General features: G+C 36.9%; 2 protein-coding genes and 1 long non-coding RNA gene across 5 annotated transcripts in view; 2 read left to right on the forward strand and 1 right to left on the reverse strand.

The window, feature by feature from the left end:
• Positions 1-19,399, reverse strand: part of LOC124312357 (collagen alpha-1(I) chain-like) — a 1,404,094-nt gene that overhangs the window by 973,364 nt on the left and 411,331 nt on the right. The gene's annotated exons all lie outside the window — the stretch shown is intronic.
• The window catches only part of LOC124312399 (sodium-independent sulfate anion transporter-like), a 74,062-nt gene that overhangs the window by 22,507 nt on the left and 32,156 nt on the right, over positions 1-19,399 (forward strand). The gene's annotated exons all lie outside the window — the stretch shown is intronic.
• Positions 14,950-16,579, forward strand: LOC124312585. Its single transcript, XR_006910579.1, has 3 exons — positions 14,950-14,996; positions 16,153-16,155; positions 16,218-16,579. It is a non-coding gene; the product is annotated as an uncharacterized LOC124312585 (long non-coding RNA).

Consider the following 19,399-nt stretch of genomic DNA (forward strand, 5'->3'; position numbering starts at 1 on the left):
TTCTGGAGACACAAATTGCTACACATACTAAACAAGATACGTAGCAATTAACTGAAACAAAAAAAAATTTAAAAAAATAACACACTGATTCTCAAAATCGACTGTGTATTGGGAAAAAAACACTTTCAGCCGATACAGACAACCGAAAAAAAACAACAAACATGGCGGACATAAAAACAATTGACTCGCGACCCCACGAGGTGAATAGCCTCTATTGCGCTCACTTCGATTTACCATTCTGATTAACCGGCTTTTTCCTTTGGCTACAAAAAAAATGGAAAGTAAACGATGAAAAGAAACAATAAAGAATAAAAAAAGATTAAAAATGAAATAAAATCACGCAAAATGAAGGATTAGTAAAACCAAGAAAATCTTCTAATATGTTGGGAAACATTAGTAGAAAAATTCGACAATTTTCAAATTCCATGCTGAAAAATTCGAACTTGTTGCAGTGTGTATGTTGCCCGACAGGTGGCTTCGGAGTTTTTAAACAGCTGTTTCTCATCTTCTCACTAAACTCACGAAGTTACCTTAACAACAGCAGACAGCTACTTATGATAAAACAAGCGGGTCACACATTACAGGAAATGTCTTACCTGCTTTTTCCCTAGCCTTTATTTTCTCAATTAAGGCTAACTGTCAGTCAGCTACTTGCTAACTCATCAGGGGATCGTGCGTACAAACAGGCGGGCCCAACAGACCGTGTACTGGCCCGATCCTTTCTACCTGCTCTAAATGCCAGGAACATTTGTCAAGAAACCAGCAGGAGCCTATGATGTCCGACCCCTTGCCGACGCACGTGTTCGAGGACGTTTCGACCGATCTTTTCCAGTTGGGTCAGCTCCATGTGCTGGTTTACGCCGACTGCTTGTCCGGATGGCCAGTCGTCCACAGATGGAAGCGGGACCCAACCGCTCGGGAAGTCCTGCACGCCGTCATCGACAATTTTGATTTTATCTTATCTATTTTGAAATTTCTATCAAATTATGCCTTTCAATTCAATAAAAAAATTAATTTCGAATTTTACTTGCATTAAATCTGTAGCTAAAATTCTAACATTTTAAATTTTTCCGAGCTGCCAGGACAGCCCACCATTCACTGGCGAAATGATTTGTGCTTTCACAGGTTTCACGTGTTCAATCATGGACTACTCTATACTAAAAGACTGGACTCTTCGATGATTCCTATGTCAGCCGTGTAGTTTTTTTTACGTCGATATCAGAAAAAAGCATTAAAAAACAGCTATCGTCTTATTAAATATCCCTATACTTAAAATCAAGCATGTAAAAGATATTATATTTTACTTGCAGGAAAAGGCTGAAGAAGGGGAGGTTCGGCGACTTGACTCATTCGCCATCTACCCACCAAACAGCCTAAGCTCTTGTAAGCTGTGTCTGCAAGTAAGAAGATTTAGTCATCAGCTGTTGATATCGGCAACAAACAACACGTGCAGCCTTGTATGCACTTGTAAACAGAGCATTAGTAAGAACTTGGGATGTTTGGCGGGTAGATGGCGAATGAGTCAAGATCAATGACGTTGAGGATTCTTACACGAAAAAGTTTTCTTCACCTGAGCTTCGTCTAGGTTTTGTTGTAGTAAAGATCCTGCTCTCTATTGGACTTTAAATTAATGATTATTAATTGTCTAAACAGAAATAGCGACGAACACAAGAAAAGAGAACGATAGAGAAAATTTCATTTGAATTTGAATCATTTGAATAAAAGGCAACGTCGCATAAACAAAGCTCAAGCCAAATATAAACTCTCTTCAATTTTATTTAAGCATTATTATAACTTGGCAACTTCGCCCCTTTCCTCTTAGAGAATAAGTAGTGCAGTTGGTCTTGAATCTTTGGTACAGCAAGTACACAATTTATTTCGTTCTTAATAGAGTCCAATCTTACTTCATTCCTAGCATTTTCCAAGCGAGGAAATATGCACAGAAAGGACCAAATTTCATGAGGTTCAGAATCTTTTATGGGAAGGTTTAAAAAAATAATTTGATTAAGTTTGGGTATGCAAAAGGGAAATGCGATCAAATTCTCTACTAGGGAGATAATCCCTGAATATTGAATAGAAATTATAAATTAAAATTTTTAAAATGAAATTAAAATTATAAATTAAAAAAAAATTACAATGTCATAATTTCCTTCTCCAACAAGTACGTGATGTACGTCCTAACGCAAATATCCTTTGCCACATCTAGATCTTCATCCATGGCGGACTCATTACGCCAAGGATCTCCTATTAATATAAATTATAATTAAATCTAATTATAATTTTTTAAAAATTGTTGGTTTACTTACCATAGATAGTCATCAATACCCTCCATTTACGCCCTTCTTTTCGCTGTGTAATTCGAAAACAGCTTCCAAGTTTTTGTGTCATAAAGACGAAAAGCTTATGGGGGTGAGGTGATTCCCCATCAGCCATAACTATCATTGTTAAAGATCCTCGGTCTGTAAATAAAATGTGAATAAACCATCACGCTCTCAGTGGTGGAAAATTACGAAATGCGGCGAAAAAGAATTGGTTCCAAGTAATATCGATTACGCTTGATAAACATTAGACAAAAAACAAAAGAGCGCCATATTCAATTTCTAGTCCAGCAGGCGAGATCATTGGTGGAGAGTAATAGCATTCGGCGGAAAGGAGGAAAAATTCATACGAACACGTATACACCTGTGGCTAGCGGCCAAAGCGCAAAAAAGAAAACTGCCTACAAACAAGAAAGGGCTAGCAGCTAGCTAGCCGCGCTAGATGTGCGCGCGAAACAAACAGAAAAGGAACGCGAAGCGGACACCTCTGATAATGAATCAAAGAAAAAAAGAAAAAAAATTCCAAAAGGCAAGAGAAAAGCGAGGGAATGAGGGAATTCCTCAATCTTTGAGTTTCTATAAAGTGATTGCTCACAATTATCCGGTATTTATAAGTTCCTGCGATAAAAAATATTTAAATTTATTAAATCTATGCTAAAAAAGTATACTTTTTATAATCAATCTGAAAACGGCGTGTTTACGAGACACTACCTGTACTGTCAGGAATACAAAACCGATTCCGTCCAACAGAAACCTAAGACAATTAAAGAGAAAAATAACAACAGAAATAAATTTTTTTTCACTAAACTTACCATCGGACAGTCCAGTTGGATGCACTGCTTAACTTCGCCATTCCTTTCAAGAACAGCAGGCTGGAACACAGGCGAACCCATGGCGGCAGTGGCAGACTATTTTTTTTTGTCATCTTCAGACTCCTTTTTTAAATTCTTCGATGATTTTCCAAGTCCTTATTTACGTGTATTAATACTAAAAGTTACAAAAGCATGCAAAGAAATTTGAAAATACAGCCCTTTGATGCAAACTTGTGTTCATGCAGCAAACAAAAATGTTGTCCACGGCAGCTTCCACACCAGTTCATCTAAATAATTTTGAATATTAGTTTAACAACCTCGGAAACAAATTTTTTAAAACACAAAAACAATGACTTACCTATGTGACCAGCTACTGTTTTCACAGGTAGATTCAATCCATCACACTATTCATCTAAAGCGCTCTGCTTCAGAATGAGTCTGTTCAGCACCAAATCAACTGCAACCAAAATATTACCACAGATTAATTTATATCGACAATTAAAGTCGATCGAATTCTTCCAATGTAGAAGGGCGTCCTCCTTTGGGAGCTGGATAAATTCTTCTATAAGTTATTGAAATTCTAATATTCTATTATAGAAATAAAAAAATTACATCATAAAAAAATTTGACCAATCAATAAAATAATTGATTGTAATAAACCGTTATGCATTGCGGGGAAATAGCCATGTAAGATTGGACTCACAGTCTGTATTGGAATTAATTCTCTTCTAATAAATATTGTCATTAAAAATTCTTCTCCGGAAAAAAGTTTGACATGGTTTCGTTGCATAACCATAACCTGTCGTCTGTATCTCTAGTCCATAACAAAAAGAATTTAGAGATTTTGCAGGAATTCCCAATTTGATAGCGTTTAGAATTAAATCCGCCTAATTAAGTAATAACAATATTACAGTAAGATGTATAAATTATAATAAATAAATTATATACAAAATGAAATGGACTGATGATGAAATTAGCCGGATGAATCATTATTAAAATTGTCAGTCGACATCTTGGATAGTATTTTGCAAATATCACATCAAGAAGGTTGCTAATCGGTTGATTCGGTGACCTCATGCAACAAGTTGTCATTTCAGAAATGACACATAAGCATCGGCATGAGCGTCAAAGGAATCGACAAATTTTTGTCGAAATTCCAAATTGACATGGCCCGTTTTGTCCAAACTACAAAACCATCGTAATTTATTTATTTTTGAATTTTTTGGGATTTGCATACGTGATCGTCGCGAGAAGCAAGAAACCCAACGGGAAGAAAGTAAAATAAAGGGAGAGAACTTACAAAAAATACGAGAAAACAATGGACTACAAATTCTATAAAGACACAAATTAGTTATGAAAGAGCAATAAACTTACTATTTGTAGTAGGAGGCTTCACATCTTAAGCGATGAGAAGTATCCATTGTTTTTCCGCCAGTGTGCCTCCCAACCACGAAAAAATATTCGTGTGGGATCAAACTGAAAGTGTCGGGATCCAAATTGAACTTAATTTTTTCTTTTGGTTTGGTCAAATGTCTTCGAATGATTCCCGCACCACATAAAGGACACTTGCCACAAGACTTGTTCATGGAATTTGCAAGACATACCGCACATTCTATTACAGAAGGCGGGTACAGCAAATTGAAGCCATTCTTGGATTCCACTATTTCAAATAATGTTTTCTTGAATTGATGTTCAGGTAGGGAATGGTGTTCAATAAGGGAAGTCGCTACCTCACCTCTTGATATTAGAATTGGAAGCACAATTGAATTGTTATCCAACCACGACTCAAAACTGGAATTCAAATTCACTGCCAGTTTTGGCATATAAACAGGAACGCATGTGGATAGAGCTAACAGGGTATCAACACGGAGCAAACAGAGAAAGGACGCTAAACAGAGCTTCGCTGCAGGCACGACAAAGATTGTTACGATGCACACACGAAAGAGATGGTCACTTGATCACACCTATCACTTCATAAATACTGTCGAGATGGCCCTCCACACTGTTCCAGTGTTCCTCCAATTTTCAGTAGCCTAGACACCGACACCCTCAGGAATGATCTGAAAACTGACCATATATTACAATCGTTTATTTACATTTTTTTTTTCAGGATTTCAAATTCAAAACATTTTTCAAAGATTTCAAATAAATTAATAGTGGGTCCCATTCTTTACTACTGAATGATTTCATTTTCACTGAATCCAAATATGTTTCTTGAAAAAAATTTAGAACCGTTATTTTTGCTTTTAAATTTCGCTTAGACTTTCAAGATAGCTAGCTCGACATTTTATTTCTGATTAGTACCCGTTATTTTGAACGACGTCTTCATTTTCTGCAATAGATTACCCTGTGCATTCTTTAGGCGGCAGGAAGAGTATTTTAATTTCTCGACTTCATTCATGGGTGGTAGAAATCCTTTACTCGGCATCGCTCACACTGCTGTGGGCTGCTTCGCTATTCTCCTTGACATAGTTTTCCTCGTGAAACATATTAATTATGGCAAAAGCCATAAGGTAAGTCATCTTTCGTGCAACTTCATTTTTTTAAATTGATTATCGAACCAAATGTTTTTCGAATTCCGAATTGGTAAAATGAGTTGCGACAGTTTAAGTAAAAAGTTGAAATCTTGAACCCAGGGCGTAGTTGTGAAATAATTCAGAGCCTTACCGTATTCATGACGATAAGAGCACGAAAGATGCTTTAGCAATCTATTTTCGATTTCACTGACCTTTAACTTTCTTGAATCGCAGCAAAAGGGAAATGCCCAACGTGACTCCTCTTTCACCTTAACAGTGCCTCCCTCCCCCTAAACAAAATTGCCTCCCTTCCCCTATGTCTACAAATTTGTGAAATGCTTACTTGTAATAAAAATCGTTGACGTGCACCACACTAAAATGGTGCCGACAAGCCGGATACAGCATCCCCGGATCGACAGCGTCGAAACCTTCCAGGAACAACACACGATGTCTTTCCTCTAATTTGCCCCAAAAGTTATAACCCTGAAGAGCCAAAAGAGCCACAAAAAGCCCACTGTCTTCTTGGAGCTTTTGCTCCAATAAAATCTCTGGAGACATCGAAAACCAACTGGACGGCGTAACTGGCATGTTGCAGGATTTAAAGACGAACAACAACTGATCTTTACCTGCAAGCCGTTTCTTCTATAAAAAGGGAAGGAAGGAGAAGATGCACCCTAGCAACCATATATCTAAGCCTAGTATAATTGTAGTAAAAATGTAGATGCATATTCTTCTGGTAAAGGAAATCTATGGGCAAATTTAAAAAAAATATTCTGGTGTTACCCCTATCGTTTAGTTACCAATCTTCTTTAAAAAGGGAAGGAATGTAATGGGAGCAATCGCCATAAGGCGATTAGCATCAAGAACGAGTTTAGCCTCGGAACTGATAACTAATCGTCATCTTAGTTTATCATCTTTAAACCTCCGTAACCATCCGTTACAATATTGGTGGTAACTAGTATATGATTTTCTTCGAAATGAATTCTGTTACAACGATGTAAAAAAATCCGCATTCGTCGGATCTGCACGATGAGAATGACAGGGAAACAAAATTTACTTACTTGAAATAAATATAATCACCAGCAGATTGTTTGGAAGAAGTGAAGACAATAACTGTCTTATATCCCACCCGCCCAATTAGCAATAGAATTTATTTATGTTTTTTTTTTCTTTTGTGATTTTTTTTTGGGCAGGCGTGCTTTAATACTCAGGAAATTCCGGATATAGAGATAAGCAATAGAAAATGGGTTAATACGATAGAAAAAAGGATATGATTATATATTTGGACAATCATAACAAGTTGCTGATCCCCATCCTTTATTTATTTTTGTTTGTTTAAAAACAGCTGACATACAATAGTCATCGCACAGTTATTGTCGAACGATAACGGACAATTACGGTGCGTACACTTCCAAGACCATACGTATCGTGCAATAATTAGGAAAGAAGAAGAGGGGTTTTGGATTTCATAACTGGAATTTCTCAAGATTTTGATTGTAAATGTCCAATCATTTCATTTTTTCTTCATCCACATATGAAGACGAAAACAGCAAAGTTTTTTAGTCGAAAAAAAAATTATATTTAAATTGATTATACCGGAACAAAAAAAAATATTTAGGCTGTGGTATCTATATAATTTGATGAATCTGATGTGTTAAAGGGAATAACACTTGTCCAAAATTTCTATCCCAAAGAAAGGTGGATCATTATATTTATCTGCTATTACAAAACATTCTTGAGTAATGTTACGAAATTTCCATCTTAAATTTATTTGCTGTTCAACAACTAGTAAGTCGCAGACTGAGTTGAAAACAACAACATGAAACCCATTTGAATCAAATAACAAACAATTTCTGATCCACGGAGTTATTTGACAAATTGTAATGCATTTGTATTGTACAGCTTAATAATTTCTTAAATTTTTAAACACTCTGCAGATTCTGACACTGACTGTAGTTTTTAATTAAGCCTTGTTTCAGTTTTTGGCAAAGAATTTCATATTTTGTACTTTACCTTTCCAACAAGACCCTCCAAAAACACAAAAAATTTTCCTTCAAGCCTTCCATGAACAATTCATTAATATTTTCATCATTGACTCTCCCAATGGAAAACAACAAAACAATTATCGAGAATGTCTTCTCATGCAAAACGTGAATTGCCAACAAGTACTGCCAACTACATCCTGGTGGTCGACGCCTATAGTAAGTGGCCAGCTTGCGTTCCATTTCGCACTTTTTCGTATTCGTCCGTGATCGCCGAGATGGAGAGAATTTTTATTGACTTCGGCGTTCCGGAAGTAATAATGTCGGACAACGGCTCCCAGTTTGACTGCGCTGAGTTTCGGACATTTTGCGAGGGCCGCGCCATTATCGGAGTGTTCAATTTGCACAATTTGTCATTCTCGTCAAAGAATTCGGCCCAAATTCATTTTTGCCATCTCCTCCTTTCTTTGCCCAAAATCATCTTTCCCCATTTCGTCCAAGATCTCGGCCCATCTCGGCCCAGATCTCGGCCCACATTCATTTCCCCCATCTCGGCCCATCTCGGCCCAGATCTAAAAAAAAAAAAGTTCGAATTGTACGAAAAAGAATTTCAGCACGAGACACTGAAGATGTTGTCACACCCCCCGTTAAAATATCGTGCGATTTTCTAACATTAAAAAATGATATCAATGCAAATGAGGTTAATGTAAGCCAGTTCGTCAGCAAATTGAATTTATGTGCAAAGAAATGAAGCTTTCGGGGGAGTGATTTACACTTATCATTTAATGCAACATTTAAAAAAAATTAACGTAACTGGATATTTATAACTGTGTGTTCCCCATTTTGTCCTCAATATTCATTTATATTTTCATTTGACTTTATCGATGAGGGGAAATCGGGCGCGTGTGTCTGTCTGATTGTACGGACATAGGATGGATAAATCACCCCCTTCCAGGGTGTGATTATGAAACGGTATAAAAATAATTAAAAAATAATTAATTTCTGAACGTGAAGAAAAAACCCCTCCCCCGAGACATGATTCTAAAATTATCCCAACTTGTCAACGACGAAATTTTTTTACGGTCATGTATCCTCTTCCCATTTCTTCGTTTTTTTTTATTTTTAATTTTTTTTTACAGTTTCTGGTGGCGATGCAATAATCTGCTGCCTTTGAAGAACGGTGGATTTGTTACAGCTTCAGGAGGTGTTACTAGAAATGTTCATTTTTTCCAAGAACCATATGGTGTCCACTGCCAAAATCCAGGAAATTTAGGATCATGCAAGAACGTCAACCTAAAGATCAGTAATTGCGATATTTGTCGTGTAAATGGACCACCAGTGAAGGCAAGAAATACAGCTTGATGGACACTCCCAAAACTAATTAAAATCCGGGCAACTTGGTCCATATTTTTTTGGTTCTTGTGTCTCAAAGTTCTCATGGAAATAGTATTCCACAATCTGGGTTCGAAAAGCTAAGAGAGCACAGTATGCGAAAATTAACAGTAAACAAATTGTAAAGTTAAGGTTAAATCAAATTTTAACCAAACTTTTCTTTTTAGAAAAATCCTAGACTACCTAAAGGAAAAAACAAAATTTGATTACGAAATCCTCATCGTGCAGGAAATTGGGCATAACGGTTTTAGCAAATTTTTCCGATTGTTACAACACTTTAAACAACGGAGAAGCAGAACTCTATGAGACTTCGAGCAACATCGCCAACGTTTTTTTCTACAACTCTTACAAGTCATCCATGTTTGGATACTTACCCAACTCCCCAGGAGACTTAACTGGAAAACTTTCCAATCATGTAAGTATTGCAAAAAAACTCTCGATTCATTTTTATTAAATTTACATTTCATTACAACTACAACTTTTTCATGTCCCTTTAAGTTATGTAGGTTCGCAATCTAGACCATCTACAAAGAGATGGAATCGACCCAAGCCGTGTAATATATAATGGAAAAATTAGGTGTTGTTTGTGTGTGTGTTGTTTTTCCACATGCCGATTTAAATATATTTTTTTTTAATTGATAGGTTTTACATGTTGATGATTTGCAGCCACAGGTCATGAAGGAGGATTTGGCGATGGTTAAACCAAACTTGGAGAATGAAATTGAGAGAAAAGATTTGAAAAAAGTAAGTAATTTTGTTTTGTTTTTTCACGTTGCTGATTTAAATTGTTTCATTCATTCGAAATTGCTCCTTCAGGATTTGGAAACATCGGTTTCTAAGCACGATTTAGAGGTTGTCTTCGGGGAATATGGTCCTCTAGAACACATTAAAACGTTTCATGGAGACTGAGGATGCACAATTCCACAATCTGTGTTCGAAAAGCTAAGAGACACAGAACGCGAAAATCAACAGTAAACAAATTGTAAAGTTAATATTTCATCAAATTTTAACCAAAATTTTCTTTTTAGAAAAATCCTAGATTATCTAAAGGAAAAAAAACAAATTGGATTATGAAATCCACATCAAACCAGGTAACTAGTCGAGTCAGCAATGATGCAGACAGAATTTCTGCAAGGCCTGTTCCAACCAAAGTTCCAACCGGGCCATTTCAGATGGGAAAACTGAAGGCACATCAGGATAAGCTCAAGACATTTCAGGAGAAGAAAAGAATTAAAGAAGAAGAGGAAAAAGCGAAGAAGAAACCACCTTTTCGATGAGATTTATTGTGTCAAGTCAAGCTTTTGGTCTCGCATTTTTAATTTTTCTATCCTGTACATTATAATGAGGGAATGAGGGAAGATTGGTTGATTGAGAAAATAAATAATAAAGTTGTCTCATAAAAAAAAAGGAAATTGGGCATAACGTCTCAATTTTAGCAAATGTTTCCGATTGTTACAACACTTTAAACAACGGAGAAACAGAACTTTATGTGACTTCGAGCAAACAACGCCAATATTTTTGTTTTACAACTCTTACAAGTCATCCATGTTTGGATACTTATCCAACTCCCAAGGAGACTTAACTGGAAAACTTTCCAATAATGTAAGTACTGCAAAACACTGTCAATTAAATTTTTATTTAATTAACATTTCATTACAACTACAACTCACACATGTCCCTTCATGTTATGTAGGTTAGCAATCTGTGCCATCTACGAAGAGGTGGTATCGACCCAAGCCGTGTAATATGCATGTCCTCTGACGTCGAAATCGTTAAAAAAATGGAAGATGGAGCAAATACGGATCGTAACAGGAAAGGAAAGCGGATATTTACAAATACGAGTGTTCCTACTGAATTTCACCATGTTCTCTGGTGACAAATGTTGGAGAAAGGGGAACTGTATGTTTTAAACCTTTCCATCGCATTCGCAGCCAACCATTGATGCGTGGAAGGAACGTTTTAACTCGTCTATATCGTTGAAGAGACGGACGGCGAAACACGGCCAAAAATAATCCGTCCCCCTGGTCATGCTGCTCCAGCTCCAGCTCCTGCAACAATTGGCACTGCACTGCCCCAGATTTGGCGTGCATCTTCTCCAGCATTGATTACACCTCCGCCGGAATTTGGGGGAGCCAGACCAAGAAATATCCGGCCCACTGGTCCTGCTGCTCCAGCTCCAGCTCCTGCATTAATTGGCGCTGCACTGCCCCAGATTTTGCTTGCATCTTCGCCAGCATTGATTAGACCTCCACCGGAATTTGAGGGAGCCAAATGCTATCTTACCGGCATGTTTGAAGGTAATTTATATGAAATTTTATCAAATAAAAAAATAATTCTCATTTTCCATAGAACCAACATCTTGCATGTTCCGTGACGTGAACCAACGTAAAAGTCAAATCCGGTCGACGAAGTAAGAAGAAAGAAGAAGAAGAAAGTATTACTGTTGTAGTCTCAAGCGTGAGGTAAGAACTGCCTTATATTGTATCTGTGTTCGTAGGTCTTACCACCAGAGGTGTCCCTCTAGTGGCTGACATACGAAGTAAATACAAAAATTAGTCCTCTTGTTGACTGCTTGACACAACAAAAAGATAAGTAAACGAATCCAATCATAATTCCATTTGACGCAAACTAAATATGCTAACTAGTCAGGGTCACAGAAGATTAATAGAGAACTGTGGAAATTTCAATCTGTACAAATTCTTTGTTCACATCATAGGGTCTATCTAAACCACTCAAAAGGCTTGCACCCTGATCCAAAAGCATATGTGTGTAACTGTCCATATAAACGTGGTACGTGTCTTTGAATGTGAGGGAAAAGAAGTACGAAATACCGTCGTTCAATCTCAATTATCAAGTCTCTGAGGAGCTTGTTCCTACCTGCGGGGAAAAGAAGTATGAAATAACAATTTTTTTTGTTTACCAACAGTTGTTCGGTAAGCTACCAAATTGTTATCTCCTAGAATTTGGGATCCTGCTGCTCTACAGTATATAACAGATGCAACGCGGGACGGAAGAATTCCGTTAAAAGTTCGTTAGCATGTATACGACAAATATCACGTAGTTCTGAAGCCTAAAACAGTGCAAAATATCAAGCAGAAAGTCATTGGTAAGTTCACAATATGTATTTATGCTGATCAGCAAGTTCACTTACCTTTGTGAATTCAATACTTCCACGAGACGAATGGAAAAACATCGTGGATATACTAAACGTTGTCTGTGAACCGTGATACACCTGGCAGTGTCGTTAAAGTTGTTCATGACGAAAACAACGAAGTAGCTCAAATTCTCATCCAAACGAAGGTACAGCACGAGTTATTCAAGAAATTCGGTGATTTGGTAGAGATCGATGGGACTTACAAGGTGACCAAAACAGGGATGCCAGTAAACACCATTTTAGTCGAAGACGATTTTGGCATTGGCAAACCTGTATGCTAATACATGTTTTTGCGAGAAGAAACGACAATAAGCATCAAGACCAGTCTTCAATTGTTCACCGAGGTATAAGTTCCAAAATTCAAACGTAAACGATTAAAAATTTAACCGCAATTTAAAATCTAGCACAATGACATCCGCCAAACGAAAGTAGTCCTTACAGATAAAGACTGTAAAGAGATGAATGAAAAGTTCAGGAGATTTTCACTTCTGTATTTCTGATATTGTGTCTTTTTCATGTTTTAGCAGCTGTAGATAAAAGTCTCTCTCAAGCGAAGTTACGCAGGAATCTTTGGGAAGTAATTTTCAAGAAATTTGAGGAAGCCATCTACGCCAATTCAGAAAAAAATAATAAGAGACTGTGAAATATTTCCAAACCGGACGGAACGCGATATGCCAAAGTGACAGCGGGAAGAGTGACAGCGAGAGCCGAGCCACTTCTCATCTCTTTACCGTTATTCACGCTGTAATTGTGTTTACACCACCCCGCTTGTCACTCATCATACCCGTGATCATACCCGTGTCCAATCCGTATAAATACTCCCAGATCTGTAGCAATAAGGCAGAGTTCTCTCAGCTCCCCTCCAAGCTCCAGCTCCAGAGTAAGCTCACCCTTTGCTATACTGTTCTATTGTGTACTTGTATGCATGTTATGTACTGTAGACTAATACATAGTAAGCAATACAGTAACTCTACACCATCACAAAACTCAAGAATATTGAAAAGCGTGAAAATAAGCTGTGGAAATGTGGAGAAAAATCTGCTAGTCACGACCTTCGGCAAAACAATGGGGAAGGGAATAGGAAGGGGAACTCACTTTAGGCAACAGATTCAGCCATTCAGGACGATTAATAGCTGTGATACAAGAAAAAGCAATGATCTGGAGACGCACAATTGTTATTTCCATCATTCAACCATAAATTGAGGATTTCCTTCTTTTATTGTCAACTTTACTTTTTAATAAAAATGTTTGTTGACAGAATGAAGTTGCAAGATTGACGTCAAATACACAGCCAATTTATGAATTTAAACTGATTATAAAGTAATTTCATTTGCGCTGCTCAATAAATTTCTATAAATATGGCGCGAAAAATGTTTCTTCTGCTCTGAAATCTTTTTATTTGAATGTTAGCCAACTTTGGCCCGGTTTTAAATAATTTCTGTACTGCAGTCGGATTTGGCAGTCCGAGTTGATTTTAGCAATACGGAACATGCACATTTGAATCAAATAGAAAAAATTCTGATTCACAGAGTAATTTGAGAAATGTGACTAAATGTGTATTGCAAAATCATTTCTTTCCTTTTTAATATACCCAAGTTAATATTTCTGTCAATCAACTGAGTGAAGATGACCTGCATCAGATTTATCACAAGTTGAGGATATAGAGCATGTGAATGTTTGAATCCTATGGAAAGCTTTTGTGATTCACAGAGGTATCTAACTAATGGGATTGCATTTGCATTGCAAAGCTTAATCATTTATTTTTAAACCAGAATAACCAATTACTATTTTCCACAAATCAAACAGCAATTCAGGACAGAGTTGCCGTTCAATTGCCATTTCGTGATCAATGCTGTATTCGATCTCGATAAGTCGAAATATATGATCAATCGATCCATATAGCTCTATCACTTATGAAGTTCAACTAAACAAACAACTGATATTCAATGGGAAAAGCATAATTGCTAATTTAAGTAGAAGCCTTAAATCGTTTTTCAGGTCTTTGGATGTAAAGTATTGTCGAAGGTGGCGAAGAGTTTTTACCATCATTTCTTGCAACATATTTTGGGCTGAAGCGTCCGGATGAGTTTTTATGACCTGGTAAGAATCGAACGGCTCCAAATTCCAGGTATTTGCTTGGAATGCTGAGCTTCCGGCCCACGTCTTTCCGGCCCATACCTTTCCGGCCCGCTTTTTTTTGGGGCCGTAAGTGTTGTTATTTTCCGGCCCATTTGAGTGATGTTCCGGCCCAAACTAAAAATATTTTCAAAAATAGTATAAGTTCAAAAAATTTTTATAAGTGATAGATTAGTGGCGCTGCCAGTTACTTTTTTAAAACTCTTGAATAGTATTCTTGGCAACGCTGACAAAAGTGAGTGACAGACACCGTGGCGCTGCCAGTTACTTTTTAGCAGACAAATTTTCACCCATAGCACATGTCGGCAACCTATCGTAAAGATGTCATGTGTGACTTGTAATATTGCATTTAGTGGACGTACCCCACAAATAATTAAGTGTGTTGAATGCTTTGGCCATGTACATCGTTCATGTTTGCCTGGAAAAGGTAACTTTAATTTGGTGTTATATTCTGTTCAATTCGATTATAAAAAATGTGTTGTTAGGTATAACATCAACCGATTATGTGAGAATGAAAAAGTATGGTGAATCATTTGAATTTAAGTGCGTAAACTGCAGTTCTAATACGGTATTATACTTTTTACATGAAATCAGTTTTTATTTCGTACACATTTACAACAAACATTTCTGTTCACAGCCTGGTGATAGTCATACAAGAAATTCTTCTTCGCAGTCTTCCAGCTCTGGTCACATGCATACAAGAAATTCTTCTTCGAAGCCTTCCAGCTCTGGTCACATTCAGACAAGAGATTCTGCTTCACAGCCTTCCACCTCTGGCCCCATTACAACAAGGATTTCTGGCTCGCAGCCATCCACTTCTGGTCTCATTACTACAAGAATTTCTGCTTCGCAGACTTCCAGCTCTGGTCCCATTACAACAAGGATTTCTGGCTCGCAGCCATCCACTTCTGGTCTCATTACTACAAGAATTTCTGCTTCGCAGACTTCCAGATCTGGTCACATTACTACAAAAATTACTGCTTTGCAGCCTTCTTTAGCTATGGTATTTCACACCCAATAAGATATATACTTTCATGATTTTATGTTGATCGTTATTTTTAATTACATCTTTTTAACAGACTCGACAAGCTTCTATTGGTCAAATTACAACAAGAATTACTGCTTCGCATCCTTCTAGTACTGCACTTACTACAACAGACATTACTGCTTCACTGCCTTCCCATGCTTCCACTGCCAGGCCTAATACTTTACAGACAACATTAGCTATTGTGGTACGGTATTGAACATTATACCTATGACAATCTTCAATATGAAAAAATTTTTATTATCATTTTAACAGACAAGTCGTGATGCTTCCAGTGCTTTGGTCCAGAGGACCACCATTCAGCTGTCAAGTACTCCTAATGCTGATTCGGCATTTAAGACAATCGAGTTACAACCTCCTTCTAGCCCATCACCAATTGAAGAGGAAAATGAAGAACAGCTCTCTATGGCATTTTCGATTCAGTATGATGTAGTCTCATCAATCGAGCAGGATTCATTTCAATTCAGAAGGGGGAAAGTACCACCACCTCGTATAACTTCTGATTCCGACAGCAGCAGAAATGAAGCTCCTTCCAAGCGCCGCTTTGAAGAAACAGTCAGCGAAAACGCGGTCTTTTCAGCCGAATTCAGTAGTCACTTTGAAGAACCGGTCCGAGAAAATGCGGTCTTTTCAGCCGAACTCAGTAGCCGCTTTGAAGAACCGGTCCCAGTCCGAGAGGATTCTTATCAATTCAATGGAATGATCCAAGCAGCTTCCGATGATGAGGACTGGGAGGATATGGATATTGACCCGCTGTCTCCGCCGCCAAAATGGATTGTTTTGGAAAAAGCGTTAAGAAAGTAAGAGTCGTACTATATTACTTTATGATAATCGAATGTACTAATATTATGCTTTTTTTAAGGAACAGCAAAGCTCTTTTTGATAGCAAGGGTCATAAATATGGAATCAAACGGAAATCCCTTGATGGAAAGAAAATTACATGGAGATGTACAGTCCGTTGGGAGAAAGAAAACTGTCCAGGCATTGTTAAAGAAGAGAATGGGGTTTATCGAGAAACTATAAAACACACTTGCCAAAAGAAAAAAGACGTGCACGTACAGGCTAGAGTCTACTCAAAATGTAAGGAGGAGATACGGAAAAACCGACACGCAGTGCCCCGGAAAGTGTCTGAACCTGCACTACTTGAAGAGTTTCTGGACGACGAAGAAGCTGAACTGCCCAAATTGTCGAATTTAAATAGAGCGCTCTACAAGATCAAAGAAGCCACAAGACCAGCTAATCCAGCAGATCTGCATTTCGACATGAAGAGATAGGTCCAAGCAATACCGAAACAATTTTTGAGAGGAGACATAAAAGTTAACACAAGAAACACGTTGGCACGTCATTTGATCTTCGCAACCGATAAGCAATTGAAACTCCTGAAAACTTTGAAAAAGTGGTTTGCTGACGGGACTTTTAAATGTACACCTTTCCCTTTTGTACAGCTGTTTAGTATTCATGGTTTCATTGAAAAGAAAGGCTTTAAGAAGCAGGTTTCTTTGTTGTATGTCATTATGTCACGCAGAACGGCTGAAGATTACAGTGCCGTGTTTGATCTTCAGTTGATCGGACATCCGGAAGCTATTGAATTTGTTGCAGACTTCGAGAAAGCAGTTTGGAAGACAGTACGTGCAAAACTTCCTTCGGTGACTATACGCGGATGTGGCTATCACTGGACTCAATCACTCTTTGACAAAAAAATAGCCTTGGAAAAATGGCTATCACTGGACTCAATCACTCTTTGACAAAAAAATAGCCTTGGAAAAATTTCAAAAATAAAATTTCCAATGAATTAACCTTTTTCACAATGCGTTAAGTCTGGATTTTTCAATCCGGCCATCGCAGAAATCGGATATCTTGTGTTCTAACCATTTTCTCCCATGTTAATTCCCATTTAAAATCTTGGTCCCTCTATTTTTTATAATTTTTTTACTCTCAATTTAAGTATGTTTCATTGATCGAATTCATCGATTAATTGGCAACATTTTCATGTATGGTAAATGTTACTTTTAGTATCTATTCATTGTTTTATTTTAACTTTAATTTGGTTGTTTTGATTCTAGAATTTCAAATCTGACATGTCTTGTGTTTGGCTGTGGTAACAGATATTTAAAATATGTTTGTAAATGATATGTTTTAATTTTGTTGAGATATAATTTTGTTGCTGTTATTTGATCTGTTTGTTGTTTATTTGAGCTGTTATTTGATCTGTTTTTTGGGGTTTCAAAATGTAAATTACAAAAATGGCTGAAAAGAATAAATTGTAGTTATTTTCCAAATGGGTACATCGTTAATGTTAATTATTAATTTTTAGTGTTTTCATTTAGATTATGCTTTATGACTTTAGTTGTTCAAATGTTGGACCATTGTTGTATGGTGTCGAAATAAATCAATAACCACAGGAAAACTCTTAACTCCTAAATTGGAGTCAAATCCTCGTGCTACATTGAAAATAGAAAAATCAACGTATAATGATTACATCCCTGAACAAAAAAGTGCAGCTCCCTTTGACCGACCTGTTTGACCTGAACAGTTTGAACAGTAACACCTGAAGTTTCACACTCAGTGAAGTAACAGTTTTACTTCACTGGTAAAACTGAATCCTTTGATGGAATCATTTTTTGATAACTTCAAGTGTTCACAAGATAGACAAAATTAAAGTCCAAACAACCAGCCAGTATAAAAGTAAATTATGGAGTAACATGATGGACGGAATAAGCACAGGAAACTCAGTTAATTCAGTTCTACACATACTGACATATATTATACACATTGCAAAATATGATTAAATATGTTAAGTCATACCACAACTGAAATAATTTTCATAAATAATTTACCCTCTTCTCTCATCGTAGTAAATTACCTTTTTCTTACTTCTTAGAGAGCAATTTTTTCTTGTTGCAATTATGGCCATTCTAATTAAATGTTTAACAAGGTTACGTGTTGGTCTCCAGTCCACATCTTTAGTTAAAAACATGTAAATAGTAGTTTACCTTTAAGGGGAAATAATAAAAAAAATATGGCTGTTACTAATCATATCAATGGGTACTTAAAATATCACAAGTTACCTGAAACCAAATGTTAACTGCATACTCTGCTATATTTCGTCAAATGTTTTCCACAAAAATATATTCTTTTCAGCCATTCTTCTATCCTACTTATTGAAAACATATAATGAATGTGCAACAAAATTCACTTTTGGAGAGGGGGATTATCTTTTACGCGAACATTCTATCTGTTCCCACTTACCACAGCCAAACATACAACTTGTCTGATTTGGCATCCCAGAAGTAAACAAAGTAATAAAAATTGCAATGGAATAATTTATAAAGATACTTTAAGTAACATTTAACATACATGGAAATGTTACCAATCAATCGAAGTACACGATCTATGAACAAAATCTTCCATTTAAAATACCCATCAAAATAAATGAATAAAAACCTAGTTTAAGTACATTCTCTTTTTGTCCTACTTTTTGCTATTCAAATTCTCTGTGGCTTGTCAGCTTTACTGTGGAAGTTTCTAAATGACACCTCTCCTGGAAGTGAAGAGTACTTGTCATTGCTTTTTTTCAGTGCACATTGGTAACATAAAAGGGTTTTCCAGACCACAGAAGAGGAGAAAGTTCAATGGTGTCTATGAAAGGGAGGGGAGAACGCCAAAAATTAATTGGCAACACTGGTTTTAACAACTGGAATTTTAAATATTAGTCAGAGTATAAGTCGAGGTTAAACACACAGTGTAATTTAGACATTAAAACACTTATGGGATACATCATCAATATTGCAATCATCCTAATGGCAATGCGCAGCTGGCCCTTCGGTAAATCGTCCATTTACTAATTTTACAGACGCAGTGCATACTTTCTTCCCCCTTAAGCTCACGAAAATTACATCGCCAAGTGACACCTGCTTGATTTTTTCGTTTAACTCCGTAACTGAAGTTTAACCCCGACCCATCTATCAAAATATTTGATTTCTTGGTAGAGCCACCCTCAACAATCTGAAATTTGTTTGACAACAGCTGGTAAGCAGCAGGTTC

Source organism: Daphnia pulicaria, chromosome 8 (genome assembly GCF_021234035.1).
Source record: "Daphnia pulicaria isolate SC F1-1A chromosome 8, SC_F0-13Bv2, whole genome shotgun sequence".
NCBI lineage: Eukaryota > Metazoa > Arthropoda > Branchiopoda > Diplostraca > Daphniidae > Daphnia > Daphnia pulicaria.